We start from the raw sequence: 17180 nt of genomic DNA, 5'->3' as shown, positions 1-17180 counted from the left end.
GGTGTACATTGACCGAACCAAACCGACCGAGAGTATGTCCGTGTCCGTCCGTTAAGCCTTTGACGGACAAACGGACGGTTCACGAACACTCTACCGAACGAAAATTCATGTTTTTGTCCGTCCATTAAGAAATTGAGTTTATCCGTGTCCGTCTGTGCCCGTCCGTTAATATTGTAAACGAACGTTAACGGACAATAATGGACAAACAGACACTAATGAACAAACGAACATGTGAATATTAATAGACAACGTACACTAATGTACATATATAAACGGTTACATATTAATTCCAAACATAAATCCAAACAACTTCATCTACAAATTTGGAATACACCATATATCATCCTAAATATACTTAACACTTAATATATTAACAAAAAGTGGATCACTATAAGAGACATCAGACATATGTGTTAATACGATAGTTTGATTAATAACACTAGCAATTCCACAATTAAATTACAATACTTGATAGATCTAAACGCTTACAATAGCGGGCGTACGTTATCGGATGGACATTACTAGACGTAATTGGATGAACGTTACCAGACGTTCACGAAAACTATCGAACGGACTTGGCCCATGTCCGTGTTCGTCCGTTAAGCTTATCGAATGAATTTTTTGTTCATGTCCGGTTTGTTTAGTAAACGGACAAACATAAATGAAACTTCTTGCCAAACGGACGGACGTCTTATTCGCTTACAGCCCTAGTTATGGTTATTGCTCACCCATGTTGGAAAATATACTAATTGCAAATTTCTTGTTATATATAGCATGTTTTCAAATTTTCTGTTTAGTTAAAAGAATAAAAGAATTGTAAAAAGATATAAGTTTTAATATTTTATTTTTAAGTTCTTAAATTTTAAACCGACAAATCTTAATTTCTTATTTTTAAAGTGTTGAAAGTATAGCGTACTCGAAGTATAACGCCCTTTCAATAGAGTTTTTTAGTGATGCATGTCGAAGGTTAAACAATTCTCTTGGATTCTGAGGTGCACGTTTTGAGTATTCCTTTAAATGATACCTAACGCCTCTATAAGGTGCTATGAGTGTACTTTTAAGTGGTAGACTGCCATCCACTAAATAAAATCTACCATCTGGAGTATTTAACTTATCTTCCCTAGTAAGTGCATCTTTTAAGACTCTTGAATCAGACATTGTGCCTTCCCAACCACTTAAAACATATGTGAACTTCAAATCGAATGTGCAAGCTGCTAATACATTGATAGTTGGATATCCTTTCCGACCTCTATATCTCGGAGCATCTTTACTAGGTACTTTCACACGAATATGTGTTCCATCAATTGCTCCTATACAATCCTTAAAAAATGGATAAAATCTTCTTTTCTCTTGAATTTATTTTTGCACAGTATCACCGATAGGTTGAATAAGATACTAGTCTTCTAATGATATAATTGCATTTAAGACTCTATGAAAATGCACGCTTGTTGCTGACCCAAATCGATAATAAAGAGACGAAACAATTTGTAAAATCATTTCCAATTATATGCAAAAATCTTGCAACTTGTTCTTTAATAGTCATACGTTGAGTTGATCGGAAACCACCATCACTTTCTAACTTTTGACATAATATCATAAATGAATTCTCACTCATACGAATTATTTATCGACATTTTTCACCTGTTGCAAGTTCATGCAACATCTCTTCACGTACTCGTCGTCGATGTAACATCTCTTCTCCCCTAACACGATTTCCACTGTGATGTCTACGATGTGCTATAAGAGCTACCACTAGACAAACCAAATGAACGACATCTAAATGGTGTTGTCTCACCGCAAGAAATAGGTTATCGTCCATTATAAAAACAAGATCAAAACCTGTTTCAGTATAGCATATTTCTATGTAAACAATTATAAGATGATAAAATAACCAACAAAAACAAGTAAAAACCGTTTTAATCACCTAAAATCGTTCAAAACTATGATAAACATGACAGTTATCTGAAGCAATCACGTTCTATCACGCAACATAATCAAAAATTACCTTAAATCTACCTTAAATTGTCAGGCCTAACATAAAACTCCATAAAAATCTAGTGCTGAGTGGAATTAATAAAACTGTTGATGTTTTTTACATAAACTAAAATTCGCGATACAATTAAAAATAGTAGATGAAATAATATAATAGCAAAGGCATGATGATAACCTGTTTATATTGAAACTAATTAACTAAAACAATTAAGTATACCTATATTACCAACTGAAACATGTAAAACAATAACCAACTGAAACAAGATGTTAATCAGACACGACCTTGTAAACAATTGATGGTGAATTAGGGTTTCTAGGTTCACATTCAGTTTCCAAAATTCACAAACCTGGGAACAAATTCCGGAAAATTGAGAACAGGGTATTGAACAGGATGATGATAGAACGGTAATCAAGTGTTACCTTAAATTGAGAGTTAACCGGAGCCGCAGATGAAAGAGGCCGATCGTGATTATGGGTGAGTATTCTTGACTTAATGGGCTAATGAAGAAGATGAAGAAGCTGTAGATGAAAGGCCGATTGAAGTTTTATTAATGGGTAATATTGTAATTAGGTGTTGTTATCCTTAGTAATCAACCCAAAAATGGGTGGATAACTTATTGGAAAAATAGATCAATTTAATCCCTTCCAACTCCTCTTACTCCTTTTCTTTCCATCCTAAAAAAAACTCAAGAACACCCATTTTTTAGTTATCCTTAGTTTTCCTTTCCTCTCTCTCCTTAAAAAACTCAAGAACAGGGCGTAAGTCTCTTGCTAGAATATGTTTTTTACTTCTTGAGTATTACTCTGATATCACTTATAGGTCAAGTTGAGATCGATTTATGAGCATATGATGAAGGTTGAATTCTCTCTATTGTGACACAATAATTTCAGTCATTATAATTTTAACGTATGTTTTACCAAATATAAAGAAAATACTGTAATATAGTTAATTTCATCAATTGTCACAATGAAAGTGACATAAATAAATGTAAAAGAGAGTATTATAAATGGTTACAATTGCATTATTAAACTAGGGTTGTTCACGAGCCGAGCCGAGCCGAACCGAACCGAACCGAACCGAACCGAGCGAAGGCTTGCTCATTGCTTGGCTCGTTTACAACCAAATCGAACGGCTGAAATTCGAACCGAGCAAAAATCGAATCAAGCATTTTTCGATCGAACATCGAGCGATTTTCGAGCATTGTTTGTTTCATTTTCACTTTAAAAATTTCTAAAAAAAATAGGTTGAAGGTTGTAACTAATATATTTTATAAAAAAATAGTAGTATTTAGACAAACGTATAATATGTTGTAAATGTAAGGAGAAACAAGTTTGAAGTGAGATATAGTAAATATGTAAACAAACTTATAGTATTCTGAAAACTTGAATCGAACTGAACTAATGAAACTGTAAAATTGATGGAATAGAAAATATTTAAAAGGGTTTAAAAAATTGTATACTTTTATGTATGTAGATAAACTTGGTATCGTTGTATATACTGATTGTATTATAATTGTGATTACAATGAGATTACATATAGGATATATATAGACTAGGATTACAAAGATTAGGGCCGGCTATAATCAACTTAGGGATGGGCCTATACTAAGACTTTATTAACTAATACCCCCCCTCAAGCTAAGGCGGGGACTGGAATTTCAACTTGGACTTCAAGAAGAGGAAAAGATCAGAAGACAAGGGTTTTGTGAAGACATCAGCAATCTGATCATGTGTAGAAATGAACTGAACAAATAACTTCTTGCTTGCAACTTTCTCACGAACAAAGTGAAAGTCTACTTCTACATGTTTTGTTTTGGCATGGAAGATTGGATTGGCAGAAAGATATGTAGCTCCCAAATATCACACCATAAAATCGAAGGTATCTTCATAGAAACATGAAGTTCAGCCAACAATGTTTCAAGCCAAGTTAATTCAGCAACTGTATTAGCTAAGGCCTTGTATTCTGCTTCAGTGGATGACCAAGAGAAAGTCTTTTGCTTCCTAGCTAACCAAGAGATAAGGTTTGACCCCAAATAGATGGCATATCCCCCTGTGGATCGACGGTCATATGGACAACCAGCCCAGTCCGAATTAGAAAAGGCAGTTAAGTTGTGGGCATCAGTATAAGCATGCAAAATAGATGAAGAAGTGTTGGAGATTAAAAGGCAATGATCAGGCGTTCCATGTAAATACCGTAGAATACGTTTAACAACATACCAGTGATTTTCAGTGGGAGAGTGCATGAACCGGCAGACTTTGTTGACTGTGTAGGTGATCTCAGGCCGAGAGAGAGTAACATACTGTAATGCTCTAACCATTTGTCTGTATTTTACTGGATCAGCAAACATGGGACTGTCACCAAGAGAAAGTGAGATATTGGTTGTGCACGGTGAGGAAACCGGTTTAGAATGCGATAAGTTCGCCCGAGCAAGTAATTCAGTAATATATTTCTTCTGAGAGAGGAGAATATCAGACCTAGTGCGTACGACTTCAATCCCCAAGAAATAAGATAAGGATCCCATGTCTTGTATGGCAAAAGATTGGCTGAGACCCCTGACAACACGATCAATTTCGCTGCTGTTGTTACCTGTCAAAACAATGTCATCCACATAGACAAGAATATACAAAAGTGTCCCATTGTGTGAGTATATAAAAGGGAGGGATCCGTTTTAGAACCCCGGAAGCCAAGAGCAGTCAAGGCTGCTGAGAGTCTTTCAAACCATGCCCGAGGTGCTTGTTTGAGCCCATAAAGGGACTTATGTAAGAGGCACACATGATTTGGCTTTTGAGGATCAACAAACCCCTGTGTCTGTTTCATATAAACTGTCTCCTTCAAGTCACCATGCAAGAAAGCATTCTGAACATCTAATTGACGTAAGGGACAATGACGTGTAACTGCCAACGAAAGAACAACCCGTATAGTGGTAGATTTAACCACTGGACTGAAAGTATCAGTATAGTCGATACCCGCCTGCTCATTAAAGCCTTTAGCAACCAAACGCGCCTTGTGACGCTTAACAGCCCCATGTTGATCTCTTTTAATCTTATACATCCATTTGCAGTCAACTATATTTGAATTAGGAGCACGAGGAACCAAGGACCAAGTAACATTTCGTATAAGGGCACTATATTCATCTGTCATAGCTTGACGCTAGTGAGATGCTTTGTTGGCAATGACAAAGGAGACGGTTTCTACATCAGGTGATGATTCGGGTGTAGTGGTGGATGTATGGAAGGAAGTGGGTTTAAAAGGGTTTATTTGTTTGGGGTTTGGACGTAGGTTTGGTGGGCGAGTACGAGGCTGAAGTGGCTGATTTGTAGTGGTAATGGATGTGTTGGGAGGAGTAGGCGGAGGTGGTGTTGTTTCGGTGGAAGTTTTGTAGCGGTCAAAGGCGGTTGGCTGGGTTGTGGGTTGAGGTGTGGGCCGACGGGAGTAAGTAGTGCTGGGCTAGGTTTGTGGTTGGGCCAGTTCTGGGTTTGGTTCTGGGCCGGTATCATGGACCGGTCTGGTGGGTGAAGGTGGTGATTGGTGTTGGGTCGGGGCTGGGTTATGGTGGGCTGTTGGTTGGGTGTTTTGGTATGTCGGTGCTGGTGTGGTGTGGGTTGTGGGTATGTCATGTGTGATAGAAATGGGCGGATTTGGATAAGAGAAAACATAGGGGTTGTTAGGTGGAGGTGTGGTTAATTGGCTTGTGGTGGTAATGGAGAAAGGAAAAATATGTTCATGAAACCGAACATGACGAGCGATATAAATGTGCTCAGTGAGAGGGTCAAAACAACGGTAACCATGATGATATGTGTTGTATCCGAGGAAAATACAAGGTAGGGAACGTAAATCCATTTTATGTGGATTATAGGGTCGAAGATGGGGAAAACACTAACAACTGAAGACACGAAGCAAGGAGAAATCAGGTGGACACTTGAATAAATATTAAAAAGGAGAAACCGTGGAGTGTGTGCGAGAGGGCATGCGGTTAATTAAATAAACAGCCGTTTCAAAAGCATAGTGCCAAAAACGTTGGGGAACATGGGCTTGTCCCATGAGGGTCAGACCGGTTTCAGTGACATGACGGTGACGGCGTTCAACGATACCGTTCTGTTCACTGGTATGTGGGCAAGACAAACGATGGATAATGCCAAGGGAGGCAAGTAGAGGTTAAAGACTTCTAAACTCTCCTCCCCAATCAGACTGGACAATTTTAAGTTTGGTGAAAAATTGGCGTTCAGCCATAATAACAAATTGTTTAAAAATTCCAAACACCTCAGATTTCCATTTCATAGGAAACCACATAAATTTAGAAAAATAGTCAACACATAGCAAAAAGTAATTATGACCATCATACGAAGTAACAGGGGCTGGACCCCAAACATCACAAAATACCAAGTCCAAAACATGAGTACTTTTATAATCTATTGATAATAAATGCAGTTTGGAGGATTTCCCAATAGAACAAGACGAACAATCAGAATTAAAAGTCTTTATAGAAACAGGTAAACGATATTTAGAAAGCATAGTTTTAAACAACTGAGAGTGTGGATGTCCCAATCGTTGATGCCATGTGGTTGTTGTAGCACGAGTGGTTGAAAAAGCGACCTTTGGAATTGGTTGTTTGGTTGGAAGCTTGATGGAGTAGAGCCCACCTTCACTTGGACCCATGAGGAGGGTAGTTTTTGTAGACTTGTCCTTCACAGAAAAAAAAATTTGCCTGAAATTCAAAATACACATTATTGTCTTGACAAAATTTTTGAACAGAAATAAGATTTTTTTTAGTGCGGGAACATGAAGGATATCTTTTAGGTAAAATGTTTTGTTTGGAGAGGATAATTTTTGTGAACCAATATGTAAAATGGGTAGAGCCATACCATTACCAACATGAAGACTCACATCACCGAAGTAAGGTTTAGCAGAATAAAAACCTGACAATCTACTGAAGCATGTCCATTGGATCCAGTGTCCGGAATATAGGTAGTGGAGGCTTGTGATCGAAAATCCGCATAGTTGGCAGTGGGTTATCTGTTCCGAATTGTAGATGGATCTTTGTTCGGGCATTGGGAGGGAACATGTCCTATTCCACACCTGTTACAAGTACCATACATAGTGTTTTGGTTTGAAGCCCAACTGAACTGACCTGAAGGACAATTGTTTTGGTTGTGGTTTTAGTTGGTACGCCGTCCACCACGGCCACCGCGTTGACCACGACCACGTGAAGAGTTTGGTTCTCCGGTCCTGTTGGTGTAAAAAGCTTGAGGAATGGGATTCTGAGGGGCACCCGAGACAGGTTGAAGATGAAACCCCAAACGAGAAACAAGCTGTTGGATGACCTGCACTATTTCAGCCGAGGCTGATGAGGAATTTACTGCTGTAGCAACTGTGAATGCTTGTACGGGAGCAGGTTCTGGAACTGATTTGTTGACTAAGAACTCGTGGTCAGCAAGGAGACCGGGAAGTTCATTAAACACAGCTGTGAATTGTCTCGCAAATAGAGTCTGTTTGACTCCATTGTATTCGTTGCGAAGACCTGCAACAACCAGCATCACAATATCTTTATCAGCCATGGGTTGGCCAATATTGGCAAGGGCATTGGCATACTCCTGTGCCCTGGACAGATAGGTAGCCGATGTCTCTTCCGGTTTCATCTGGATCTTCAAGAGCTGCGTTCTCAAGGTAAATTCTCTAGAGGAGGTGTGTGGTGCATATGCACGTTCAAGACCTAGCCAAAGATCACGGGAAGTGACACCTTGAACGTGTTGAAAAGAGGTTTCAGAGATAGTAGAGATGATCAGCATCCGGACATGTGCATCGTTACACAACCATGTTGTGTATTCGGGGTTGGGTTGAGTAACAGGTGTCGTGTTTTCTTTGTCTTTACCGGATGTGGATGAGGCTGTGGCTATGATGGTTGGTGGCGGGCAGGGAATACTGCCATCAACATAGCCGAATAGGCTGTGGATGGTTAAAAAGGGTTGTATCATGAGGTTCCAATGGCCATAATTTGTGGGGGATAGGGTAAAACTAAACTTGTGAGAGTTGTGTGATTTTTGTCTGCTGTGGTAAAGGCGGTTATTGGTTAAGCAGCCATCAGAGAAGGATTGTTTGCGACTGTTATAGACGGGTTGGACCAGAAAAAGTCTCTGATACCGAGATAAACTTGGTATCGTTGTATATACTAATTGTATTATAATTGTGATTACAATGAGATTACATATAGGATATATATAGACTAGGATTACAAAGATGAGGGCCGGATATAATTAACTTAGGGTTGAGCCTATACTAAGACTTTATTAACTAATATATGTTATCTATATATTTATATATTTGTTCATAGGTTTAAGTTCAAGAGAGAAATTAAATTACTGTGAGAAATGAATATGAGCCACGAGTTTTATTTTAGGCTTTAAAAGCTTAAAGATAAATAAAAAAGATATAAATGCACACACTATCTCCAATTAATATAATTAATATAATCATAATAAATCTCTCTCTAATTAATATATCTACCTAATTTAACTATAATAATTAAAAAGATAAAAACACTAATTTAGTTTATAATTTATTTACATCATTTTCATTTTATCTAACAAAAATACAATTTATTCATATAATACTAGTTCTTTATTAAAAAAAACAATTTCTTTCCACTCAATTTATTAGCATATATCAACACGTAATTTTTAACAATAAATATTGAAACATAATATATTTTTTTCAGTTGATATATATATCTAGAAAAACTATTGTCATAAATAATAAAAACAAATGTCATACAAATGTGTCTATTAAATATAAACAATAAATATACAACCTACACAAAATTATACAACCTACACTTGTTTTGAGCAATAAAAACGTACAACATACAAAAAGACATACAACTTACATATTTAATTCGACATCAAAAACTATATAAACTACACAAATATACACATATCCTACACGTGTGTAGGTTATATGTTTTTCGTGTATAGGTTATATGCTTTCTTATTCTTATAACAAGTGTGAGTTATATGTTTTTGTATAGGTTAGATATTTCACTTTTAATGCAAACATGTGTAAGATACTTTTTTATATTATTCATCACAATGTAACTACGTGTTGATGGATATTGATAAGTTGAGTTGGAAGAAATTGGTTTTAAATAGAAAGAAATTTTAATGTATGAATAAATTGTATTTGTGTAGGATAAAATTTTTGTGTGTAGGTTATATATATGTTTTCGTGTGCGTGTGTATTTTATTGATGATGAATTTTATGTGTAGGTTATATGTTTTCTTATTCTTAGAACAAGTGTAGGCTATATGTTTTTGTGTAGGTTGTATATTTTTTTTATATTTAATGTAAACACATGTAAAATTGTTTTTTGTAATATTTATCACAGTGTAACTACACGTTGATGGATATTAATATATTGAGTTGGAAGAAATTTGGATAGAAACAAAATTTAACGTATGAATAAATTATACTTGTGTAGGATAAAAATTTAAGAGAGAAAAAATAAGTTATAAATATAAATGAATTCTTAATTTTTTTCAATTATAGTAATTTGATTAGTTATATTAATTGAATAGATATATTAATTGAAGAGGGAGAGAGAGATGAATTTATACTTTCTTAATTTATCTTTAAACTTTTAAAACCTAAAAAAAACTAATGGTTCATATTCATTTCTCGCATTTCTCGCAGTAATATCTTTTCTCCCTTGAATCATCCCCTTTGTTCATATATAATTATATAATATAAAAAAGAACTTTGACAACGTAAGATTACAATTGGTTCACTTGGCGATGAGTGATATGGTCTGTTAAGTTATCCTTTTTTTGTTTTAAATTTGATAATCAAACGGTTGTTCGCGTCGATTCAAAGTCGCAACGCTCGGGTTTAACAGCGACCAGGTTTTACCAACATTTTTTTAGTTTGGGTATTGTATAGATAATAATCAAAACCGACCGAATTCGCGTCGATTCAACGCCACAACACTCAGGTTTTACCGGCGCCATTGGTTGTACTAGGGATGAGATCGAGACCGTGCCGGTACCGACCGGTCCCGGTCCTGAAAATTGCGAATTCTTGGTACCGGTATCAAAATATTCGGTTCGGTACCAGGACGGTACCGGGATTGAAGGTAAAAACTCGAGAAATACCAGTCCCGTCCCGTAATGGTACCGAAACTCAAAAAATTGGTACCGATTTGGTACCGAAGATACCAAATCGGTACCGATTTCGGTACCGGTACCGTACCGATTTTGCTCATCCTTAGGTTTTACCGACTAAATAAACTTCATTTTGAATATTTAATATTTTTTATGTAAATTTGACGAGTTTATTTTTGGGTTTTAACGCTTAGGTTTTACCAATATTGTTTATACGGTATCGTAACGAACGTAAATGAAACCGACCTGCCCGGCGCAACACGCCGAGGAAAAAGCTAGTTATATATAAAATAATTTTAAAAATATTCGAGCCGAACCGAACCAAGCAGACCTTTGCTCGTTGTCTGGCTCGTTTACAAACCAAACCGAGCAGATGGCTCGTTTACAATCGAGCGAGCATTTTTCTAGCGAGTGGCGAGCGAGTTCGAGCCACGAGCGGTTTGGACCACCCTACATTAAACTATAATTGTTTTTGCCGTTATCGAGGAATAAGACAAAGAAAATATATTGCATAACACATTCATGTATTATTGTATTAAGCCTGTCGAGTATCGAAGAGATAAATTGTTAAATTTACTCCTTTTCATGATTTGCAGTATTTGATCAGGGTGGTTTTCAAGAATTGTTAAAATTTTTGAGTTGAATGCGCAAAAGTTTTGGGCTTGGCTTTTTTTTTTGTTGGGTTTCAACAATTAAACTTTTAAATGGATTTTTGGTTATAATTTGGGTATAAATTTATATTTATAAAACAGGCTTAAATGAGTTAATTAAGTTGATTTAAACATGAAAAATACATATTTTTTTTCATCTATAAAATATATATAAACGAAGATATAAAACTACGTGTCGTGATGTGACCGCCCCATCTTTTTTTTTAGTCACCAGATTTGTTTAATTTTTAAATAGAGGCTTCTCATGCATTTGACCCGAATTCATGGGTATGGGTCTTACGAACCCATATATTCCTTAAACGGGTTATAACATCTCAATAATTATAAATTATTCTCACCAAATTATTGATGTAAAATCCTATAAAATAGGATATAATAAAAATTAATATTTTATTTATTTTAAAAAAGATATATATATATATTATTAAATTAAAAAACCAATTTGATAGTAAAAAAAATAAACGGGTCTTGGGTCTCATCAAACCATAAGTATATTATTAACTTTCATAAATATTATTTATAATTAAAAAACCAATTTTATAGTAAAAAAAATAAATGGGTCTTGTCTCTCATCAAAACCATATAGCTTTTAAACCGGGTTATAACATCTCATTATTTGTGAAACAATTTATCATCAAACCATAAGTATATTATTAATTTTTATACAATAAAAAAATATAAATTCAAAAAATAAATAAATATTAGAACAAACAATATATAACAACCCCCGTAATACGGGGGGTAAAAGCTAGTATAATATATATATATATATATAAGTTGAAAAAAAATTCAGACCTACCAGTATGGTTAGGCCGGGACCATCGACCATCCTGCCCCCCCCCCCCCTCTTCTCTTCAAAGCCATTACAATGCTGACAACTTCAGAAATCCTTGTGAAACTTGAAATAGTCGTTACATCGATCCCATATTTTAACATGAAACCATTGTTAGGGTCTGCCCGCGCGTTATAAAAAAAATCCCTGGCTTAGGACCTCCAAAGTTCCTGGCCCGTTTGAATCTACTGTTATAATAAACAAAAATAATTGTTGTGCCACATGGCACATAATTGTCCAACTTTTTGCCAAATGGCATCAATATTGCTAAATTTTGAAAGTCATAGCTATTTAATTAAAATAATTAAAAATATCTTAAACATTCCATATTAATGATTTATCTTTAATTTTATAGTAGTAAATAAAGTAAAAATAATCATAAATATCTAATTAAAATAATTAATAAATATTTTATACATTTCATATTAATGATTTTTTTATAATTTTATAATAGTAATAAAGTAAAAAAAAATTAGAAATAAAAGAACATATGTAAAACTTTTAACACTCATTTTAGTGTGGATAAATTCGCGTTGTATATATGTTTTTAGTTTATTAGTGATCAATTCAGAAGGTGCCACGATACGTCTTTACTCTAAGCAATACGAAATGGTTCATCTTATTTGATTATTTTTTACTATTAATTGTATATAATAAACTTTTTATATGTATTGACAACTTTTGCTAAAGTGACATAATTCAGTACTAAAAAGGAATAGTAGATTGATTGTGGCGCGTACATGTACTTTTTTTCAGATCTAATAAATATTTGCCATTTTTTGTCATATGTTAGATGATAGTGAAATTAATTATGCTTATCATTCATTGTCACAAACTTGCATAAACTAGAGTTTCGGGTCAAACTAATATATAAAATGAGTTGTTTTGTTCCCTTGATGATATCCATTTATATTCATGAAACAAAATTCATATCTTCTCGGAAGAGTATCTTGGTGGTGATAATATTGTGTTGTTTGTTATAGACACAACACTCATTTTTTTTAAATCTTACAAGTTAAGGTCATAAAGTATACTTGACTAATATAAATGATTGGAAAATGGTTGTAATTACGGATGTTGCAAACCGATTTTATAGAAAATCATTATAAGGAGTAAGATCATGAGTAGGGTGTTCGAAATGCTAATCTATTTCTTTTTAGTTGGTTGTTTATTATTATTATTATGATTTATTTGTGTTTTATATTCTATACAGGAATCTTAAAATTGTTTGATAGATCTAGGAGAAATGATGGTTTGGTTTTCAGTGAGATACTTATTCGTTGTGAATAAAATCTTTGCAACAGCTTTTTTTACTCTGATTTGTGTAATGGGTCACAACAAGTTTCATTTGAAACATACCCACTTTTAGTATGACTTGGAACATATCAGGCAAGTTTAGCTTGTATTTGACCCTTTAAGTAAATGGGTCAAATTTGCTACTTGTGTTCTCTTATGACTGGCAAAAAGGACGGGTTGTGTCAGTCACGCAACACATAAGAACCGGTTTGGTCGGTACAAGAACAGGTTATTTTAAGAAAAATATTACTTTTGGTTCCGAACATGTTTTCTTTACATTTTTTTTACATTTACACACAAATATAAAACTCACTACAACTGTTTAGTTTCTTGTATGTTGTTGGAATTGAGTAAAATGTGTTAATAAGATGGATTGTTTGAAACTGAAAAAAATTGTGATAAAATGCCTATAACTTTATTAGTATTATAATTTCTTTGCCGATATTACTAAATATACAGTTGCTCTTGCTTCTAATTTTATAATCTAAGGCATGTATTAGGAAAAAAAAAAGACATGAAGTAAGCCACACAAGTTTATTTTGTTAGTTATGGATGGTTAATAATTTAATATCATTAAACCTCAATTTGAATCCTTTGGTAATTTTTTTTACTGATAAAAACTCTTGCAACTGTTAATTCAGTAGCAATATATAATTAGAAACAATTTTTTTATATTTCTCAGCTCTTGTGACTTTTCAAGAATTTTGATGTGTGTTTTTGTACATGATTATTGCAACTTGAAGAACCGGATCATATAATAAAATAACAAATGAGATTTAATTTTCTGACCGTTATCCCGACAGAAGGCGGTTATTGAATGCTTACAAGGTCCTCATGCCCAAGATTTTCTGACTGTTATCCCGATTGATGGTTTGGGCCAAAGCATGTATGCGGTCGAGTATAGGGCCATTCTTAAGTACCGTTTGATGGTCCCAATGTACCCACGAAACATGTCCGATCTGCCGTAAGGCTTGCCTGGATAAATTCGGAGAGCATGCGGTTCATTGCAAGGAGATGCCTGGGTTCAAATACCGACATGATTGGGTGCGGACGTTCTTTGGGACACTTAAGGCGAGCTGGGATATCAGCTAAAAAGGAAGCCCCCGTAAACTTCCTTACAGACCCCACGGAAGGGAGATCCACTCTACGATCGGCAGATTTGCTCGTCTTTGGTTGGGCCGGGGGAAAACACGCTTGTGTTGACCTCACAGGGGTATCTCCTTTAGCTGGTTTGAGGGATAATGGGTTTGTAGCTGGGCAAGCAATGAAAAGGGCTGAAACGAAGAAGGTGGAGAAACATGCTAAAGCCTGCGAAGAGAACCAACATGTTTTTGTCCCTCTTGCTTTTGATACCTTTGGCTCCTTGGCACCGGAAGCTATCCATTTCCTAACCAGGGTCCAACGGGTTGTGCATGGCAATGTGTCGACTCCAAAGGGGCAGGGGTATGTCTTTAGCAGGTTAGGGTTTGCAATTCAGAAAGGGGTGGCGGCGCAGCTTGTTGCCCGCCCACCTGCTATATTGATGTAATATCTATGTTTCTATATAATGAGAAGAAAAGTAAAATTTGTTGAAAAAAAATAATTTTTTAAACCCGTGTAATACACGGGTTTATAATCTAGTTTTATCTATGTACATACATGAAAACATGTTATGAAATAAGTGAATCATTTACAAATATTAGGCTAGCTTTTGTCCGGTAGGCGGTGGCTAAAGCGCATGCCTTTTAGAGTCGGCAATCTCTACAGCCCCATTTTTAATTTCCTGTTCAAATTTGTTTTTTAGGATTAATGCTCATTTCCATAATAAACACTAAAATAAGTTACAACTATACCTTTTGACTTTCTCAAAGATTGGTAAAAAGAACAGCCAAAATTTTGTAAAATTTTGTTTCAATGAGTTTTTCATCTAAGCTTAGGTGTTAATATATACTACACTTTTTACATAAAAAACTTATTATTATCAGCCTTATATTCAAATAAATTAGAAGGTTATGTAACAATAAAGTTTGAAAAAAGGTCTTCAAAATGATGTCCAGATTTCGAATCTTGTTGAGATTGCTATTTTGTTGTTATAGAGATTGACACTACTCTATGGAATGAGAGGTTTCATTTGATCATAAACTGTTATGTTAAACACAACAAATTTCATCTATGGTTTTGCTATTCAAAAAGGGGTTGCCACTTTATCTGCCACTTTATTGTAATCGTTTTATAGTAAATTATATATAAAACAAAATACTAATTTATTTATGTCACTACAAATGCATAAACCAATTATAGTATAACATCTAAAGTTATTTGAATGAATTTCACACGTGGAATATTTTAAATTTTCAATGTGCCTGTTCTTTACTGCTACCACACATATATCACTACTTTTACTTTCTTTGTAATAAAGATTAAATATAAAAAAAAATTAAACCAATAATAATGTAAATGTAAACAAGAAATTCCAAATATTAATTATTATAAACACTAAACATATTGAAAAGAAAATGCCGTCAAGAAAGCAAATTAATATCAAATATTATCTATTACTTTTAATATGTGGTGTCATCCCATACACTCTTTTTGACTCAAATCTTAAAAAAAAAAAATACCACAAGTACAAAACAGGAATATTCAAAAATTTGTAAAAAGAAGCATCAATTTTCTAATTTGGGGTTTAGGCAATTTATTTACAAAAGTGACGAGGTGACCCCTCCTTAATGTTACGGGGGCAAAATATTGTGGTTTTAAGTCATTCAAACAAGATGTCAAAATATATAGTACATTCATTTTGCCTATCTAATAAAAATTTTAACTACATTTTTACCAATTAAAATTCCTAGTTTGTTTTTAGGCAGCTGACGAGATTATTTTAGGTTTATTAATTTAGATTTTGATTCTTGTTTGTAACGATTTTTTAAACGAAAACAAATACTCCAAACTCTTACGCTTCTTTTTCTTGACCGGGAGAGTTAATTGTATATGAGATCAATATGTGTGTGTATTCCAGTTACGTGCATAATTGTTGGTCAAAGAGTTTTCCTACAAACAATTAGATCTTTGAATAAACATGTATTGCCTTACTTAGAGGTGACATGTGATCTTTTGCTTTAATGTAGGCCATGTTGGTCTATCTTACTTAAGCTTGTAAAAGACTTGTAATTTATTAATTTTTTGTGGGTATGGATTCGCTCTTTTTCCAAACCAAATTAGAACCAACTTTTTTAGGGTTTCAATCAACAATTAATTAACCCAGTAGATTTTAAAAGCATTGTGTTTTATTAAAATGAGGATTAATAAAATGAGCTCTTAAGATATATAGTAATCTTAGTGAACAAGATACCTAATACAATTAGGCAATTGATAATAATAATAATAATAATAATAATAATAATAATAATAATAATAATAATAATAATAATAATAATAATAATAATTGTTAATTTAATTGCATCTAAAGGCGGAAGATGTCATAGTGTGTAGATTTATACTAAACATGTCGTTCACCTCGACTTGTGGCTAAAGAATTTGTGAATTAATCTTCAATCTCATCATTTTTAGATACAAACTAAACACATAGTCCATAGATCATCTTGAGACACATTTTCTTAAAAATAAAATCAAACTTAATGCGATTTCTTCGAGCATGAAAGACTATAATAGTTGATAAATAGGTATCACACAAAAGAACATGAGATGAGATAAATAAATACCCAATCCTTTCAAAGATCCCGAAGACATGTTATTTACACGACTTCTAGTTAAAGCTTATATCGAGACACGGTGGAATGACAAGGTTATTTCCTTTTTCTAAAAGCTTATTTGTGTGATCTTCTTCGACCACTACAAGAGATTGTGAGTATTGTTGCTATTATTGTTTGTATTTAAATCAAGATAAGATTCAACATGAGTATGACGAAATCCAAAGTGAAGCCCTTGACTCGCCAGCTGATGAAGTTTTCTGTCTCAGACGTGCCTTAGGTGAATGGCGTATATAGTCATACACGGGTATTGGTTGAAAACTTTAAAATCTATCCACCGACATGGCTGCTTGTACATACATAAGTCTTCACCTCACAATATGATGTAATGCAAGAACAATTGCAACAAGCGAATGAAAAGTGGCAACAACAGCAAGCAATAAACGAATGGTATCAACAATTAAATCAACATATGCAACAACAGTAATTAATTAAATGAACTACTTTCACCGTTAAATAATTAAAAATATGCATGGTTGAGACATGAAA

The sequence above is a fragment of the Bidens hawaiensis genome, unplaced genomic scaffold, assembly GCF_021521415.1.
Source record: "Bidens hawaiensis isolate Kalapana, Puna unplaced genomic scaffold, B.hawaiensis_p1.1 tig00045938_1, whole genome shotgun sequence".
Taxonomy (NCBI): Eukaryota; Viridiplantae; Streptophyta; class Magnoliopsida; order Asterales; family Asteraceae; genus Bidens; species Bidens hawaiensis.
This window is presented reverse-complemented; position numbering follows the sequence as displayed.